At 35.4% G+C, this 18,431-nt stretch overlaps 1 long non-coding RNA gene across 1 annotated transcript in view; it reads right to left on the reverse strand.

Annotated features, from left to right (window-relative positions):
* LOC112972157 overlaps nt 1-17,536 on the reverse strand; it is a 120,625-nt gene extending 103,089 nt beyond the window's left edge. Inside the window, exon 1 of the long non-coding RNA XR_003255555.1 lies at nt 17,469-17,536. This is a non-coding gene — a long non-coding RNA (uncharacterized LOC112972157). The remainder of the gene's footprint in view (nt 1-17,468) is intronic.
* Between the last annotated feature and the right edge of the window lie 895 nt (nt 17,537-18,431).

Here is an 18,431-nt window from a genome sequence, read left to right on the forward strand (position 1 = left end):
TAACTTCCAGTTTTCCTTAGAAAAAGCAATAGATATCCTAAGGGATTTAGGACCTTGTTTTCCAATYAAATTTTTTGCAAATTTGTATGTTCAAACTTTTAGGGAAAATTAAGATGATTGGCAGTCTTTGCAAAGAAGAGAATAAAAGATGTTTCAAACATTAAATGTTGACTCTCTGTAACATACATCCATCAAGGTCTGTCCAAACTTATTTGCTGCAGAAGACAGAAGCATCTACCTCCAAGTGCTGTCTTCTATGCCACTTTCAAAATAATTAAAATTGCACTTATATGACAAGTGAAACAAGGACCTAAACTGTCATAAAACATAAGATGACAAATTCTCCCTCCTTATTTTCCAGTTCAGACACTTATTTTAACAAAATGAATTTACTCCTCTGCATTTCAAACACCCTCCTGGACAGAAAAGTAACACTGAACAATAAAGGGATATAGTAAATATAGAATAGTTCTATAGTAAATAGAAACAGTAAAGTGATTCTCAGTCTTAGAGTACTCTAGTCCACTGCAATTATAAAATCTTTTAACTTATTTAATTTCAGCTTATTGGAGGTGTCTATATTTGGCAAACTAGATGAAATCATATGAAGATAAAGTGTTTCAGCCTCAGCAGAAGATTTAAGATGCTCACAGAAACCAGCCAGAGTCAATGTAATACTGTTTGTAGATTCCTTCTTTTGATCCTTCTTTCTGGGAAGGATATTTTGGCAAAATCTCTCAATCCATATTTTGACGACAGAACTGACTGAAACCTTATTTCCAAAATACAGAAGAATAGAACAGAGTAAGGTGCTTAGAAACCAGTAGCTGCAAGTAGGGTAATCCTTCTATTTTTCTAGGTGAAGGTGATGTACCATTATCTTTTCAGATGGAAGAATCAAATGCATATGTGAAGAAATATTTTGGAACAGATTTTATGTCATTTTTCAAATAAAGCCCAACTGAACTTAAAAAAAAAAAAAAACAAAACCCAAACCCCACAACATGCTTTATCTACAAGCTAAAAAGTGGTGGAAATTTTCCATTGTATGTTTCTGAGTGTAATGATGGATGCATGTTCATGCCAGGCTGCTCAGATAAAAGCAGGACATGAGATGAGCCGCTGATATATGCTTAGATAGTGTTCCAGTTCAATGTATACAGTAAAAATTCTTTCTCACTAAAAAGAACTTGTGTTTGTAGAACTCTAGGCTTATACTGGAAGAGTACAAGCCAGCTATTCTTTCACTTATATCTTTCAGGGTATCATCTGTAAAGAAAACTGCTGACTAGATCAAGTATTGGGTTCATGACAATAGTAAATGAGTGGCAGACAAAAGAAATCAGATCAGGGCTGTCAGTCCTACATCAGATATTTCTTCAAACATCTTCTAGGACTCTACAGCATGTCATGAAAATGGAACAGTCCCAGGAAGGCACCATTTGGTATTCCAGTCTGCCCAGCAGTGAAAAGCATTCTTACTCTATTTGCAAAGAAGTATCACAGGAACAGCCTGTTCTCATAGCAGGATGGAAACTAAACCTTTCCATAACATTCCCAGTGCCAAGCAGCCAGTCTCCCATCTGTCTGCCAGCAGGAGAGAGAAAACAAATCAAAAATGGAAGGGAGAAGCAACTAGAGTTTGGGCATAGGAAAGAAACATCTGCTAAGGGAACAAAAACGAGGTGAAGAGAAACAGACAAAGAGAATCATAAAGCAGGTAGCAGAACAAAAACATGGCAGAAAAATTGCAAAAAACCCCCCATAAAAATAAAGGAAATCTTCAGAAAGAGAGGGAAGGATATATATGACTAGACATACTGTAGGCATTTACTTGTATTACTAACAAGAGAGATTTGATGAACAGAAAGACTGAATAATAGTGTTTTTGAGAGATCTGATATTTGGCTTTTTCACTTGCTTTGATCTTAAGTTCTCAGCTTTTAAAGTCCCTTCCATATAAAAATGAATTAGACTGTTGTATAAAAGACATTTTCTACATTTGAACAGGCATTGTGGGGGAAATACTTTCTCAGTTATCTGATGAGACCAATACAGAGGGATGAGTGCTCCTTTGAGCCTGGACAAGGATTGTGGGCAAAATAAGGAAGCAAGAAGAAAAGAGAATAAAGTGGAAGTAAGTGGAAGAACCTAATTCTTCTTGTAGAAACATACAAGTAGCTGGTACAGATGAGATGACCCAGGAAGTCAGTTTAAGGATCATACTGGCATGATGCATTGCAAGTTCTGGCCTCTTCAAAATTAGGAATTAGGCCCTCTGGAATTATAAAATTGTCTTTAAAACAATCAGATATCACAAATGTAAAGAACACTTGATTTCTTGAGAGAGCTACATTTTGAGCTTCTAAATGTCATTCTTCCAAGTATCTTCTCACAATTTTTAAGCTGTTATTAATTTTATGTAATGCATGTAAAGGTTTGCTTCTATCTACTCAATGTCAGAAGATGTGTTTTTTCCAGAAAGTATCATCTGTAGTAAAATGCACAATAAAATTGAGAGAGCTGTGAAACACGGTGAGATAGTGCTATAATTCACAAAACTGGGAAGTGGGAGAGGAGCAAGGAAGCTACTGGAGCTGTTGTACCTCTGAAATCTTGTGTTGTCTTCCCTCAGAATGCTCTGATAGGTGTGACTGAAATGGGAAGGACGTCCTTTCAGCAGCAGTTTGGTGCTGTACACTAAAGAAACAAAATCTGCTACTCTGTTCCTTGCTTATAGATTCAGAGGAAAAATAAGGAGCAATGGCTCTAGCAGTTATTATTATCCTCAACACTGCCAATATTCTCAACAGTCATCAAAAAGACATGAGAACTCCTGTATTTCCTAGGTATCTGAGGAATTAAACCACTACTCAGCAGTGAGAAAATCTCTTGGGACACGCTAAAAAGAACTCCGAAACTTCTTGCATGATATATATTAAATATACATTCAAAAACATAGCTTATATGTTTTCAATAGCTGAGTCATTAAGAATCCATTATTCAACAGTTACAGTATGTTATTTGAAGATTTACTACTAGCTGTAATMCATTTAAAAAGAATGTGGTAGGTGCCAAACAAGTGCCAAACAAGTATGGAAGTGGCAATATGTTAAAATGACTCATTATTTATGAACAAAGTACCTCTGTCCATCATGTTTCAATTTAATTCTCCCCTGCCCTTCCCCCTATTATCCTATATGGATCATGTCTTACTGGGTAGCTATGTAGATGAGACACTCACAACACAGCCTCTGAGGCAGTGGTTTACTAAAGATTTTTGTTGTTGTTTATTTCTTTATCTTCTAATCCTAACTGTAGATGTTCAGTAATTTTAAAAATACTTTTTGTTCTGGTTTGACTAGGGCATCTTCTAGCACTTCTTCACAGCATTTACCAAAGCTGCTCATTTTACTATCAAAACTGCCCCCAGGTTGTGGTCAGTCTTGAACAAGCATAAATGTATCAACTCAGGAACCCTTAAGTATTTAAAAAAAGGGAAAAGGGGGAAAAAGTACAAATTTCTTTCTACACCTTGACCTTTGGGATTTTATTGTCACATATAAATAATACACCTTTGAGTCATGTTGTCTGGTGGTATATCAGAGAAATTTCACGCCTGCCTATAAATATAGCAACAACATTTCACAAAAGATTTTCATGTCTGTACATTCTTTGGTGTTTAATAGTCTCAGCACATATCTAGAATTCACATCAAGGTATTGGAAAACCCTAAAGACAAATGCATAATTCATCATAATTAACTATTTTTATCTATTATTTTTATCTAAATATTTATTGATTTCTGTTCATGAAATATCTGCAAAATTCAAAACATTCTCAAGATGATAATATATCAAATTTTTTTTATCTCATTAATTTCTTCAGAGTTAACCTCTAATGGCCCAGTCTCTTTATTGTCAATATTTACACTCCTAAACTTGTGCTATAAGGTTATTTCACAGATTGCTATATTATATAGGGTAGATTTTATAGGGTTGTGGGACTGCCTGGAACTCTCACCAGAATGTTTTTCCCAATTTTTATTCATCACTTATGTAACTAGTAAATAAGATGCAATTTTCAAGAAGAAAATCTGAAACATTCATTTATCCCAAACATTTGTTTTGCTTCTGAATGCTGAACCCAGTACACTTTACAGGTTCATGAATAAAGAACACAACAGCCTTTTAATCATGTTTAATTGACTTGAATTTGAAAACAAATTTAATATTTGCAGGATGCTATTAACATTGTTCATTTAGTTCTACTGAACTGGCTGTAAGGCAATTGCATATAGGAAAACATAAAGATGTTTTAATATGCACTTAACTTCTCTGTATACACTTATAATTTCCTTGAAACACAGCCACAAGCTGTTATAAATCAGAAAGAACAGCAAAAAGCTCCCAGTAATTTTTTTCTTACGTTTTGAAGTGAGAATGAACAGTAATTATATGTTCCTGCCCTTCATACAAGACTTCTGGATATACATCCCTTSCATCATTCCCATTTTTGGGAAATGAAGTTTAAAATTTACTTTCTACTGTTTAATTAGATTTCCAATGAGAAGTTATTTTCAAGTTCCAACATCATCAATATTCTATTCACTATTGTTGTAGAAAACGTAAACGTTCAGTATTTATTTTTGTATCACCTTTATATGACCAGTATATTACACGTACAGTACCTTCATCCTAAAAGATCTGGGGAGAAGGACTGTGGGTGATAAATCAAGCTATGTTCCCCTGTAATATATCAGCTTGATAATAGGGTCTCAAGCAATGCCTTTAATTCCACTTTGTGCTGCTGACAGAGCCTCCAGTGATGATCTGACATTATTATGCATAGTGATAATGCTTCTTCAATTTTGAATTCAGTTTACATCAAAATCTTAGGGCATGCTGGAATCTAGGGTTGCTCCAACCTGTCAGACCTACTGGGGCTATCTGTGCTGGCACAATAGAGATTGTCAATTTAGCCAAAGGTCAGTGAGCTGCATAATTACTATTTAAGATGCTTTTGACAACTAAGAATCCCTTTCCAATGGATAGAAATTCTTTAGCTTAAGCAGCGGAACAGCACAGAGTAGATAGGTTAGAGCTTCAATCTTAGGAGTAGGTCTTGCGTGTTAACTGTATCTAAAGCTGACACTTTTTTTTTACAATACAAGAGCACAATATATCAGTAGGAGATCTGGATATTTACCATTCAGTTCTGATCTGAGGAAACTTCTTTAATATGCAGCCATATGCTTTATTATATTTTGGTTCTCTTCCATCTACTCCATGCTTAATAACTGAAGTTTAGTGTCTTGGAACAAGATAATGAACTGTTGTCTCAACAGACAACTGCTTTGAATACTTATGCTTTGGCACCACGACCAATTAAGCTACTGGGCACAACATTCAGCCATGCATCATATCCACAGTCGGTAAAATCATATGCAAATACTGGGCATTTTATCAACTCATGCCTTGCCTTGCCTTAATCATGAAAAATGTCACCTGGTTTAACATCGAACAAAAATAATTGTTAGCATGCTAAACAATAATCCAGCCTTTTGGCCTTCTTCCCGTTCCATACCTTCTCAGACTTTGTGATCCTGCTATTCAATTTTTACTGTTCTCTCACATTTTTTAATATTTGCTTTTAAGTAAGTTTTCACTTTTAATGCTTGGAATATGGGAAGCTATTGTTATTATAGATTCATCTGTATGTATTGTTCACCTGTCATCATCATTATTCAAAGTAGCACTTTCCATTAAGATGTTTCTACAGCTGATGACAAAAATGTTTAACAATAGAAACACTGTCAACATGACTGAATCAGGTATTCTGAGAAAAGATCAGATGTCTCTCTAGTAGATTACACTGTAAATAGAGGATGCCATAGAAAAATCAAATTGCAGATGATTTGAAAAGAAATCAGAAAGCAGACTACACAGTGAAGTCAAGTTTCAGAGAATATTCTGAAAGCTCTCTTTGAAAAAAAGCATTCCATGCATAAACTTGGTGAAGAGGCAAAGCCTTCACCCTTTACTTACAGGACATCAGCAAAATCATTTCTGTGGTTCAGAGTTAAGGTAACAGAACCTAGCTTACTTGCATTAGGTTTACTGAGCTTTGGAGTATGCACTCTAATAATCAAACTTGACTCATTACAGTCTCACCTTTAATCAAACAAAGGAATGGAGGAATTAATAAAAATATATTGTTTTATGAAAGTAGTTGTAATTCGAATTGGGGTTTCAATCCAACATTTTCTCACTGTTTCATTATAAATATCCAAGCGTAAGTGTTCAGACAAAACTTGGAATATTTCATTTCTGAACTATATGTATAACGTACACGGGATCACAGTTTTAGCATCTCATACTTCTATTTGGGGGAGGGCTGAGGGAGGGAGGTTGGAATTTGAACTACATCTGCCCTTGACATTGGAGGTATTATGATACATTCTTGATTCTTACAAGAATTAGAAGTAATTCTGCATCAGAACAGCAGTCTGATGGAAGAACCTGGCCTATAGGAAGGAAGAGTGAGATACATGAGCTGAAAAATGAGGATTTGCAGCTGAAGTATGTAGATTTAAAAAAAAAATCTTCCAAAAAATCAAAATTATCTAAGAATAGGCCACTTCTCAACCATCCTCATTTAGAATACTAAATATAGTGTAAGTTATGCTTAGGCCAGCGTGTTTTAACTGAGAGAAAATTAGTCCAGGGAAAATCATTTACTTCTTCCACATTGTCTATTAAATTATCCTAACTGCCAACCAGTCCCCTATTGTTTATTTATAAAGCGCTTAAAAAAACAAGAAAACAAACCCTAAAGCATAACTGTATGCTACCATAAAAATAACAAAAATCAGTATTATTTCACAGAAGTATACATACATATATATATAGAGAGAGAGAGAGAGAGAGAGAAAACATGCATCTTCAATGTTTTGAAATTTAAGGAAGACATTTTTATAACAAATTACCTCAGAATATATGATATTAAACAAAATGAAGACTATAGAATATATTTATCTGTGGTATAACTTCACAGAAGATATAAAGCCTATTGGACACTAGAATTAAATTTGGCTCGGTTGTAACACCCAGAGTTCTGAAGATAAAATTTAATAAGATTTGCATATGATTTCAACAATTCACAGAAAAAAGCCCAGTTTTTGTAATGTCAGTTCCCCCAAATGATCATTACAAGATTTCTGTAGACACTTGTGATTCAAATGCAGTGTGACAGAGAGGACAATGAATATCTACAAATTCTACTGCATGACTCCTCAGATCTATTTGGTAGCACTAATAGAGCCTTGGGTTTACCATGCATTAAAGGAAAATCTGAGCAAATATCAAAGCAAAAAACCTCTTTGAATTACAATTTTATACATTAATTTGTCCCTATAATTTGTCCTATAGCTAGCTATCTGTTATTTAAAGATAGCATCATCACGTGTTAGATTAACTGACAACTTTAGCACCTCATGTTTAGAGAGAGAAAGATGAGGAGAAAGGCACAATGAAAACTGGTATGTTGCAGCTCCATTTTACCTTGCACATCRAAAATTTCAGTGGGGGTTTCTACTACTTCTTTCACAACTGGTCTCTGCCAAACAACTTAACTGGACTTGTTTTTGTGACTGCACTTGACTAAATGCAGCCTGATTTTACAACCGCTATAACGATGGGCAAAACTCAGACTGACTCAAAGGGTGCATCTCTGAGCTTTAGTGTGGCAGGGCAAAAGTTTTGGAGGAATTTTAATTTAAAATTATTTTTAAATTTAAATTTTAAATTTTATGAAGTTATCACTATGTGCAGTGTTTGTTGAAAGCTATGAGTAAGCTCCTTCACATAACCGTCTACCATTACTCATGAGTCCTCATCTAACGGGTTCAGTTACTAGCAGCTAGTCATTCTCACCAATTTCCATGCAAGTGACTACAAGATTTAAGGAGATTTTAATTTTATAATCTTGTCCATTTTTTCAAAAATACTTTGAATGGATATGGCTAAATTGGCAGTATCTGTATTGCCAGAAATTTAGTAAAAAAGGCTCATTTCAAATCTTAGTCAGCTTATTTATCACACTCAAGCTGTCAACAGTTCTTGTGCAAAATATGTCAGCTGTTAAATGCTGGCTACTATATATTCAAAGCCCCTCTAAAGAGCATTTCCTTAGGTTCTATCCCACATGACCCCCTTCCCCCTCCCACAAATCCTGCCTACACATTCAAATAATTCAAGTAGTAAGATGACAGAGTAACATTAACTTATCACATCTGAAGGGTTATTTAGGCTTTTATTTTTGTCTCACAAAAAGTGAGAACACAAAACAAAACTTGTCTCTGCCAACATTCTCTTTCCAAACATCTGTATTCTCTCTTAGAGGCTACTTCCATTAATAATGAGTGTTGGCTGCTATGGGCCCTGTAGATAATGATTTCTGCAGGAAATCTTGTTAATCAAAAATTTCACCRAAATAGCTTAACCATCTCACCCACCAAAACTCCATGTTGTGAATGTTCATAAGATACAATTTCAACAAAGATCACATTCTGCCACTTCAACTTCATAGAGCAGTACTTGGCTCCAGAAGAGGAGCTCTCTTTAATTAAAGAAATTGGTTCAGACAGGGAAGGATTATTCTTCCTGAGTGAGAACGGCAGAATTCGGCCTGAGAAGACAGGACAATCTTTGGAATGTCAAGCTAACACATTATTTGAAAACAGTCAGGAAATGAGTATTTCCTGAAACAAAAAGGACTATGAGGAAGGAACAAACACTGTCTTAATTTAAGCAAGGATGCTGTTTTTAATTCATCTAATTGTGTTAAACTGCCAATAGGCTAATCTGAAGAGCCCAGYACATTTAAGAGGCAGATATTTAATTAACAAAATCATGCTTCACATAATGCCAGACAAGGGGTCAATCCTTGAATGAGTAGTTCCCTAGAGGGGAAAAAGCATGATTAATACTGCAGAAATTTCTCATTCATTCCTCTGCTGCTGAATATCATTGATTGGGAAGGACACTGTTCTTTCTTAGCTACTATGCTTGGCATAGCTTTGCCTCTTTTCCTACGCCATCCTTTCTCTCTATCTGATCCCTGCATCCTCCCTCACCTAGATTTGGTCCTGTATGTTACTTTAAGCATTTGAAATTCTATTGATAAACTCAAATAAAGCCAGACTCTGACAGTGTTGTCCATGCAGACTTGTGCTTGCTCATGGGAGTTTCGCTGACGTTAATTTAGCACGCCTCTAGAAGTTCCAGCCCCATGTCAGRGAAATGGCTGCATCTGACCTTAAAGGATTTTACATGCCACTAAGAATGCTTGGCAAACTTCAAAGGATTCAAATAAATGCTTGAAAGTTCAGCTACTATCCTAGAGAACTCCAATGTCTTAGCTTTAGGATGAAATCTTGTAAGAGCTGATTACCTCAGTTCAATTTTATTTAAAGGGATTGCTCAGTATGAATAAAAGTAGCAGAATCCAGCCCCCATTCGGACAGCATGCACATGCAAAACTTAAGCAGTGAGAAGCTGAAGGGAATACTGATGAACAAGGAGAAGGGACTGGTTGAAGAAAAGGCATTTTAACAAGCAAAGAGAGACTACTTGGTGAACATATGCAAGAATGCTGGCAGGCATGATTTCACAGGTAGAATTCAGAATAATTTTCAGCTAAGCAAGTTTCTTCCTTACTCTTTAAATCAAGGCAATTTTAAATGTAATTTTCTTACTGCTCAACTGAGGCATCATCCAAGAGAATATCAATCTACCAGTGAGGTTCTTTAAGACCAGTTTTGTCAGTGGCAAGATGCTTTCTCTCCTTCCAATTATAAAACCTACACCTGGGGCTATATTAACCACAATGGCCTTTAGTCAACAGCCAGGCTCCTCAATTAGCAAGAAGAGTTGCTTTTGGCTCAGTAGCTAACACTGTACTTGTTATCCTCAAGTGTTTTAAATCAAGATTAGCAACCTTCTGTTATTTAGCATGAGAGTTATTTGGTGTTGACAAAGGCCTCAAAGAGAGAGTTTGTTTGAATGTATGTGTGTTTATATGCATAAACTTTAGGATGAATGTTAACAGTTGTATGCAAAGACTGCAGCCTTCGCTTTCTGGAATTTCTAGTTCTTACAGACTTATTTTGTGGGCATTGTCCAAGAATTATGACATATAAAACTTTCTTATTTTAAACAAAATGGCACATTCCCCCAATGCGTGGATGATTTCTCTTTGTGATTCAATCAGTAGATGATGCTAGTATCAATAGATCAAGCATATCATTTTTTGAAAGAGAAAAGAATTAAGTACCAATAAATAAATAGTGGGAAGGAAATGGTGAATGCATTGGCCTAGTATTTTAGCTAATAGTAATAGTCTAAGAAAAAAACAAATTGCGCTTACACTTATCAGTCAATAAGTTGATCAAAAATAGTTCTTCTTTAGACACAACATAATTCCTTTTAAGTTTCAATAGTATCTAACAGTAGTTTGTCCTCACTTCTCAACCAAAATAGTTTCTTTAGTTGCTCCACAATTTTGAGAACTATTCCTTTGAATAATGCCATTTCTTTTCTCTTTCACCTAACTATATTTGTATGATTATCATGAATGTATAGCAATATCAGGCATATTTAGCATTTCAGTTTTTAGTGTCATATTTAGCATCAATGCAATTTTAGGAAAAGCAGTATATCCTAGGGAGAAAATTTCCAGTTTATCAAGGACATGGTCACTGATTTGCCTTGGACATGTCTATGATCTAACTGTAGGATCTATGAAAATTCTTTACCATCATTTGTGAATATTAGAATTGATCAACAGAACTCAAATTCATTATTATGACAATAATTTCTAGTGGAAGTTTTAGTAAATCCCTTTAAAACAATCATCTTCCCCAAACATACTCCCAAAATATTTTTTTTGTAATGGTATACAGCTTTTAATATATTTGAATAGAACAAATATATGAACCAGAAATAAGCTACTTTCTATAGGTGAGCAATAACTTAGTAACAAAGATTATTTTAACGGACATGTCATTTTAAACTAAGCTTTCTACATCTGTTCCACCTTCTAATTCCAAATACAGAAGAACATGATTCTGAATTGCACCACTAAAAGTTAGATTAAGTGATTTAAATGCATGTGTATGATCCTTGTTCAACGCAGTATGAATTTGCAGTGTTTTTTCATAGCTAAAATACAAATTAAGAAATGCGTTCTTCCTGCAGAAGATGACTCTTCTCCAATAGATAAACAAAAATTCACCATAACTCAAAGCTTCTCTCTGATGCACTCACGTAAGTAATTGTAACACAGCTTTATTGTACTTCTCTTACCTGTGACATAACCATAAGATGGTATTTCAAACATGACATATTATTCAAGCAAGCCAACTTTTTACCAAATTAGACTGAAGTATGCAAAGAGACACAAGTAAAGCATGTTGCACTAAATTTAACTTACAATACAGCCCTAGCCACTAATAAAGTTTCTAACCAAAATCTTCCAAATTCTACTAAGGACCAGTACAATGGAAAATGATTTTAAAAAGTAATAGATGACATTTTCCCTACAGTACAAACACACAGTGTTCAAGAGAGTATACATTAGTCAATATAAAAAAAAAGTGAAAAAAAATATAAGCAAACAAAATATGATTGTTTTTATGCACTGGAGGAGTGTAGTCTTTCAAACTTGAGATCTAAGTTCAGACTTATAAATCTCTTTTTAGGCTCATAAATCTAAAGAATATCTTGATTGTTTTCCAAGGTATTGGTCAGTGGGCTCCTAATTCAGAATATGTGCATCCTATTTAAGCTCTTGTGGTAGAGATTTTCCGTCAGCTGACTGCAGGTCCCTAGATGCTTAGCTCCTCAACAGCATTTCCTATGAGCACTTCTGAAGACTTTGAAAACACCAGTCACAGAGATTTAGCTGACATTTAGTCTGAATCTGGGTGCTGCAACTCCCACCATTTACACAGGAGTTTGTCAGTGTTCAACACCTTTGAAAGCCTTACCTCCTTGGTTGTACAAAGAACACTCTCTGGAGCGTTATTATAGCCAATAGGTTCTATGTGGAAATTTCTCTGCAAAGGGTTTTAAAATTGTGAATTTTGGATCTCTTTCTTGTGTCAATTTTTCTATCTTATTTATCTATGTCTACCCCCACACTTCAGGGCTCTCTAAAAATCCTGAAGTCCTAAATCTGTTGGTGTTCTCACATTTTTACAGCTAGCTAATGGTCTATGTTAAAATAATTCTTCTAAAAATTTCCTTAGAAAGTACACTTGTGGTGCCTAAGAGCCTCAGCAGCCAGCAGTGAAGGAAGCCCCATGATCACAAAGGAAAAAACTGATCTTTTTAATTATCAGATTTTAAGATTTTAATTTAAGACAATACCTACTGAATAAAAGGCCAGAATTAGTAAAAACTAAGGAACCAAATAATACGTTTCATATAAACTTATACCTGTTTTATATGGAAGCACTTCAGAAGAAAGTATCATTAGAAAACAGAAAGCAAAATGACAATCTAAGGATGTTGTTGCTTTCCATATTAGTTCACATTAAAAGGCATGCAATATTACGTCTTCAGGTCTTAGAAATTTCTCTGAAGTCAATGGTGAGAATACCTATGGAAAGCAATCATTTCACTTCATGTTTCAGAACAAAGCAGAAATATGTATTTTTAAAATTTGAATGTCTGAGAAATTGCCCTCGGTCAAAGAGAGAAAGAGATGTGCTTATGCTTTTCATCTCTAGGCAGGAAAGCTTTTAAACTAGGATTTGAGCAAGTGCTTAAATGGAACTTAGAGTAAGGATTTTTCTCTGATCAGGACTTGTGTCAGCCTCTGGCTTGATAATATACCAGATGCCAGAGCAAGGCTCTATGACCACATCACTTAAAATGACGGGGTCATCTAAAGGGGCTGGACTGCTTTAAATGTGTTCAAAAGATTTTCACTAGTTAACTTTGTACTAGGTAGACATTTCTTAGCCTCTATGTGGAATAGAGTCATACTGGATTTCCATAGGTAGCTTACAAGCTTTTTTTGCAAATCAATTCTCATCTTCTTTCCTCATCTCAATGTCGTTGTGCCTTCCAGAATGAACTCTCCAGGATGGTTTCTCTGTTTTCTTTTTGCACACTTGCTACCATTAAGCCTTCCATAGCTMTTGGCCTTTGTATCATATCTTATGGCTCCCCAATTGGAAATCTTGACCAAAAAGATCTTAACACTTTGAAATTGTTTCAAATACTATAGTAATGAAATAGAAATAAGGTCTTCTGATGGTACCCTGAGTGATCCAGAGCTTTGAGATGGATCTGCCTTGATTTTTTTTTACTATGTTGTGTCCTGTAAGGACTGAAAAGGCTTGTAAACTCAAAAGCCAGGTTTAACTRGACTATAAGCTATAATAGTTAAATATTTTAACTGAGAAAACTGTGACTCAGAAGAAAAAAAAAAGTCTATCCTATGTCCTTATATGCAGGTGTTTGCTTTCAGACTTTGTTTCAGTTGCTCTATAAATCACACTAAAGGCTACCATACCACTCTGGTGCCTTGAAAAGAAAGCTTTTCTTTTTGTTTCTTCTGTGGTCTTATTGCATACTTACCAGTCTTGCCATCAGTTGCTCTGCGCACCACAATTCCCAGTTCCCAGTTCCCATTCACTCCCTCTCCTGCCTCACTTGGATCTGAAAGCTTCTCTCCCCAGCAGCGAATTCCTTTGCTCTCAAAGGGATTCTTTCTGCCTTCCACCTTGATGCCCTCTTCTTTAAAGAGACAAACCAAGAAAAAAAAGAGCAGATACTCTCTGACACAGTATTACCTAGATTACCCAGTTTAATTTTTTCTCCGTTGCAATGGGGCCCTGATGAGCAAACTCTTTTGGAAACCTAATAAGAAAAACTGGGAACCAGTATTTTAGTCTCACAGTCATGAGGGAAATTATTAAACATAAACGAGTGCTATACTAGTGTGGAAGGACAGCTGGTGAAAGCATTAGTCCAGAACTTCAGGAACCAAAGGTCCAGTGTGACCATGGCAAAGACATTCAGGCCTCTGTGCCTCTCTTTTGCACCCTGAGGCCAACAGTGTGTCCTATTCTGTATGGCTGGTCTGAGGAGGAGAACTGAGGTACTCAAATACAGTAACTGGGTACCTATTTGTAATGACATCCACATTAAGAACTTGAAAGAGACAGGATATCATCAACCACTTCTGAAAAGAAAAGCACAAAGTCTGAGCAGCTTCAGGCTTAAACTAGACAGGACATTCAGCAGAGTAGTTCTACAGCAAATTCTTTCATCTACACAGGATCATGGAAGTGCAGGAGGACCAACAGTATCACACCACTCTAGAACTATAAAAGAAAGATTCTTCTATAAGTATTTGAGTGAAAGTTGTTGGACAAAATTAAATTAGAGAGAACTAACAGGTAGGATACAAAATAGAAACACACAATATGGAGGATGCATAATGGACTTTCAGGATTACAGGCAGTGGTCTTATGTATTAAGAGACTCTTCATAATGAATTTAGCCATTTATTTGTAAGCAAGATTTGGCTTGCAGTGTGCGGGGCTCTAGCCAAACCTGACTTCTCCATAAGCCAACAATTTCAGTTTTATATTCAGTGTTATAATTTTCAGTACCTCCAATCTTTTGCTTCTCTTGCTACTGGCACCAATTAAGAGGTGTGAATGTCACTTAAACCTTTTTATTAGCTTCCAGAAAAGTGCTATTTACCTAATATTACCTGATAATGAGATAGATAGATAACTTCCAGCATACAAGGTCAATGCAGGAGAACGACATTTATTTTTTCAGTTCAGATTCCTTAGCTGAGAAGCTCATCCTGGGCCTACTAATGACAGTCTTCCTAGTTTCTGTGCCAGCCTCCAATATTTAAATCCTGACAGGTATCTTACAGAGATCTTGAATATTATTTTTCCTTTAAGGAAGAAAGAAGGAGGTATTTGGCAAGGACTAAGAATGATATTGGTGGCTAGCTCCTGCATTGTCTTGTGCAGTTATACTGGGAAGGAAAGAGGATGGAGAGAGCCATAGTTTTCATTACCACAGATAGTATAGGAGAATCTTTATATATACAGTATTCAGAGACAGGACCATGGCTGACATGAGGTAGTCCTGCTTATTCAAAAACTGCCCCAGACTACTGTTATAAGTAACCACAAGTGCACGCTTGCTTTTTTTTACCAAGAATTAAACTACACCTGCAGTACTTCCCCAAATTCCTTTCTCACAGAATAATTATTATGACTGGTTGTCACTTTTCATTCAGCATCCCTGGGTACACTTCAGGTTTATCTTTACAAAGTTATTTATAGATATTGCAAAATAAGGAAGTATTTTTGCTCTTACTGTTTTGCCTAAAGGTATTTGCATTATCTTTTCACAGTAAGATACCATTATGCTTAGATTCTGCCCTTAACACTAGGTAGTTCAATTACAAAAGCTAGTGGTAAAATCTACTTAGTCCCACGCAAATTCTTTGGAATGTGAATCAGTCACATTGTGGTGACGTGCTACCACACATCATGCTGCAAGCAGAGAAGTTTAAAGAGCACAGAGCAAAACCCAAGTAGTACAGACAGTAAAATTAACTGGTGCATACAAACAGCCCTTCCATTAAACAGGTGCAAATACTTTATTTGTCTGCCAAAAAAATACAGCAGACAAAAAAACATTTTAAGTATCAAGAGTGTGAGGTGAGATGTATATATTTCTACAGGCTTTAGGACTAAACACAAAAATACTAACCAGCATTGATACCAATAAAAGACTTTGTGCTGAGGAAAGATCTTGTAGTGAAAATTGGGCTGTAGACTCTGTAATATATGATAAGATGCTCATCACCGCTTCCTCTTCCTACTAGTAGCACTGACAGGTAAGTTAGCTCTGTCACCCTCAGGTGGACAGTGAATACTGAGGTGAGTAGGTCTCAGTGAGAGATCCGCTGAAGGTAACTAAATGTTATGGCATGTTTGGCTTCTAGAGAATGATCCGACTACCCGTTCAAATAAAAAAGAGATTCTTCCATCCTGCTGCACAATAAATATATTTTCATCTTGGGACCAAAACAATACGTGAAGTTTATTTATTTACTTGGCTTTTTCTTGCCATTCTGTTGCAATAATAAGTATTGTAGAATATAGCATTTGCTGCTGCCTACTCCAGCAGCAGTAAAATGAAAAATAATTTTAAGGTTCTCAATATTTTTGTCACTTACCAAAAAAAATGTGAGAACAATCAACTTGTCTATAGAACTGTACACCTTATCAATATAAAACTGTCACAGAACAAGAGAAGAAGAGGAAGAAAAATAAAGTTGTGCTGTCATTGCATAAACTAACAACATAAAAATAAATTTACCAAAGAAATAGACTCTTTAAAAAGTGAGATTTCTCTGGTAGCCTACAGCTTTCAGGATACATAAGACACGTTCCAGTACTGATGATGAAAACCTGGGTAACAGAGGAGCAACAAGGATAGATTCCATCACAAGAGGATACACATGTGAACGTTAAAAATATACAAAACAATAAAATGCAGATGTTCAGTATAAAAGAATTACAACCAGATTTATATTGTTATAACTGGGAAAAGTCAAAATTCCTGGCATAAAATATTCTTCCACGTTTTGAGTTGCTAAAAGGAGATAACTGATGACCATGGAATCTGTCTGGATTGTTTGACTGCTCACTACAGTCTAGCTATTGTTATTTATGTTGCAATTTTTATTGTCAAAATGTTGAGCATGCTGCATCCAACAGGAACAACAGAAAAAGGCAAAGATTAGGGGTCTAAATACAACAATTTAATCCAGCAAGTAATGAAAAGGGAGGGGAAAAGATTTAAAGTGAGAAGGAAAGTGAATAACAGACAGAGAAGGGGAAAAAACTATCTAGAGATCTAGTGTTAATGAAGAAAAAAACTATTTCAAGAAAAAAGGGATAAGTGGGATATAATAGGCAGATAATGAGATGTTTCTCCTATATTACTGCAAATGAATGAAAAAAGTTCAAATGATGTCTCCTGGGGAAACATAAAATACAGAGATTAAGCCTAGGTTTTAGAAGTTCATGAAAACGAGATACATTACTCATACCAATAACCTGAATCACTTCCACTTCTTTGCTTCAGAATGATGGTACTAGAATGCTCTCACAGGATTTCTTACTGTTATTATGCCAGCACTTCTCTAAGTGCGGGGAGCTTAGAATGGAATTGCATTTTTTTAAATTCTTGTGTCTTCTAGTAGACTTCAGAAGTTGCAATACATTTAGTTAAATATGAGGTGTGTTTAACATTTCCTGTTTTCACTAATTCATGAAAACCTACTTTTAAAATGGCTACTTTTTCAAAAATTGGCATTTTAGTGTTATGTAAAAGTATTTCCCCCATACTTACAAATAGTTAAAGCTGACGAAAACACCAATGTCTAAAATCCACTCCTTACATACTCATGGCAGCCATGGTATTCCACCTCTGTCAAGGCTACCAGAAAAGAGAAAAACAACCTTTAGTGCATTTATGCAGGACGCAGTGTTTTCGTAAGTCTTGATGGTGTGTGAAATTTGGGACTGGAGTAATAAACAAGATTCCTTGATTCACCCTGAAACTAATGTGTTCAGTATCCCTGTACTACCTCACTACAGTATGTATTAATGGCTGTCATCCAGAAGCCGCAGTTTGTTCCAACCTACATTCTGTGCAACCCCAAAAGTTTTAGGACAGTTTCACAATGCATACCACAGAACTGGGTTTTGACACCTGAGCTTTCATATGCTTCATTTTTATTCAGCTGTTTAACAGTTCCAGAGATACTAAAGGGTCACATTTTTGCTTTAAGAATACCCGAGGTTTTTAGTTTTCTAAAAAGCCCCAAAAGTTTCTTAAAAAACTAAAAGTTGTATAACTGACATTAATCTTTAGTGGTTGGTATTCCCGTAAGTCCAGGTGCACACAATTAAAAATTGCTTTTTCACACGRTGCTTCAATACTAATGGCTTTCAATTTTTTCTTTCTTTAGGTGTTATAATACCCTAGGAAAAAAGGGCATATATATATATATATATAAATATATATATATAATTTATTTATTTATTTTTATTTTTATTTGTTTATTTATATTTATATATTTATATATATTTATATAGTGAGAGGCATATATGTGCAAAAACACGCACATATTTTCACATATTGTAATTTAATTTAAAGGATCATTAAGTGCTGCATAATAACTGAATCTCAACAGAGAAGTAAACTTTCGATTATTACAGAGGTAACAAAATAAAGCATACTGAGGCTATGAACTCTGGACCTATTCTTCACTAATATAAGCTCTCTGAAGTCAACTGGGAGTTGACCTAA

This window comes from Apteryx rowi, unplaced genomic scaffold (genome assembly GCF_003343035.1).
Source record: "Apteryx rowi isolate R43461 unplaced genomic scaffold, aptRow1 scaffold_476, whole genome shotgun sequence".
NCBI lineage: Eukaryota > Metazoa > Chordata > Aves > Apterygiformes > Apterygidae > Apteryx > Apteryx rowi.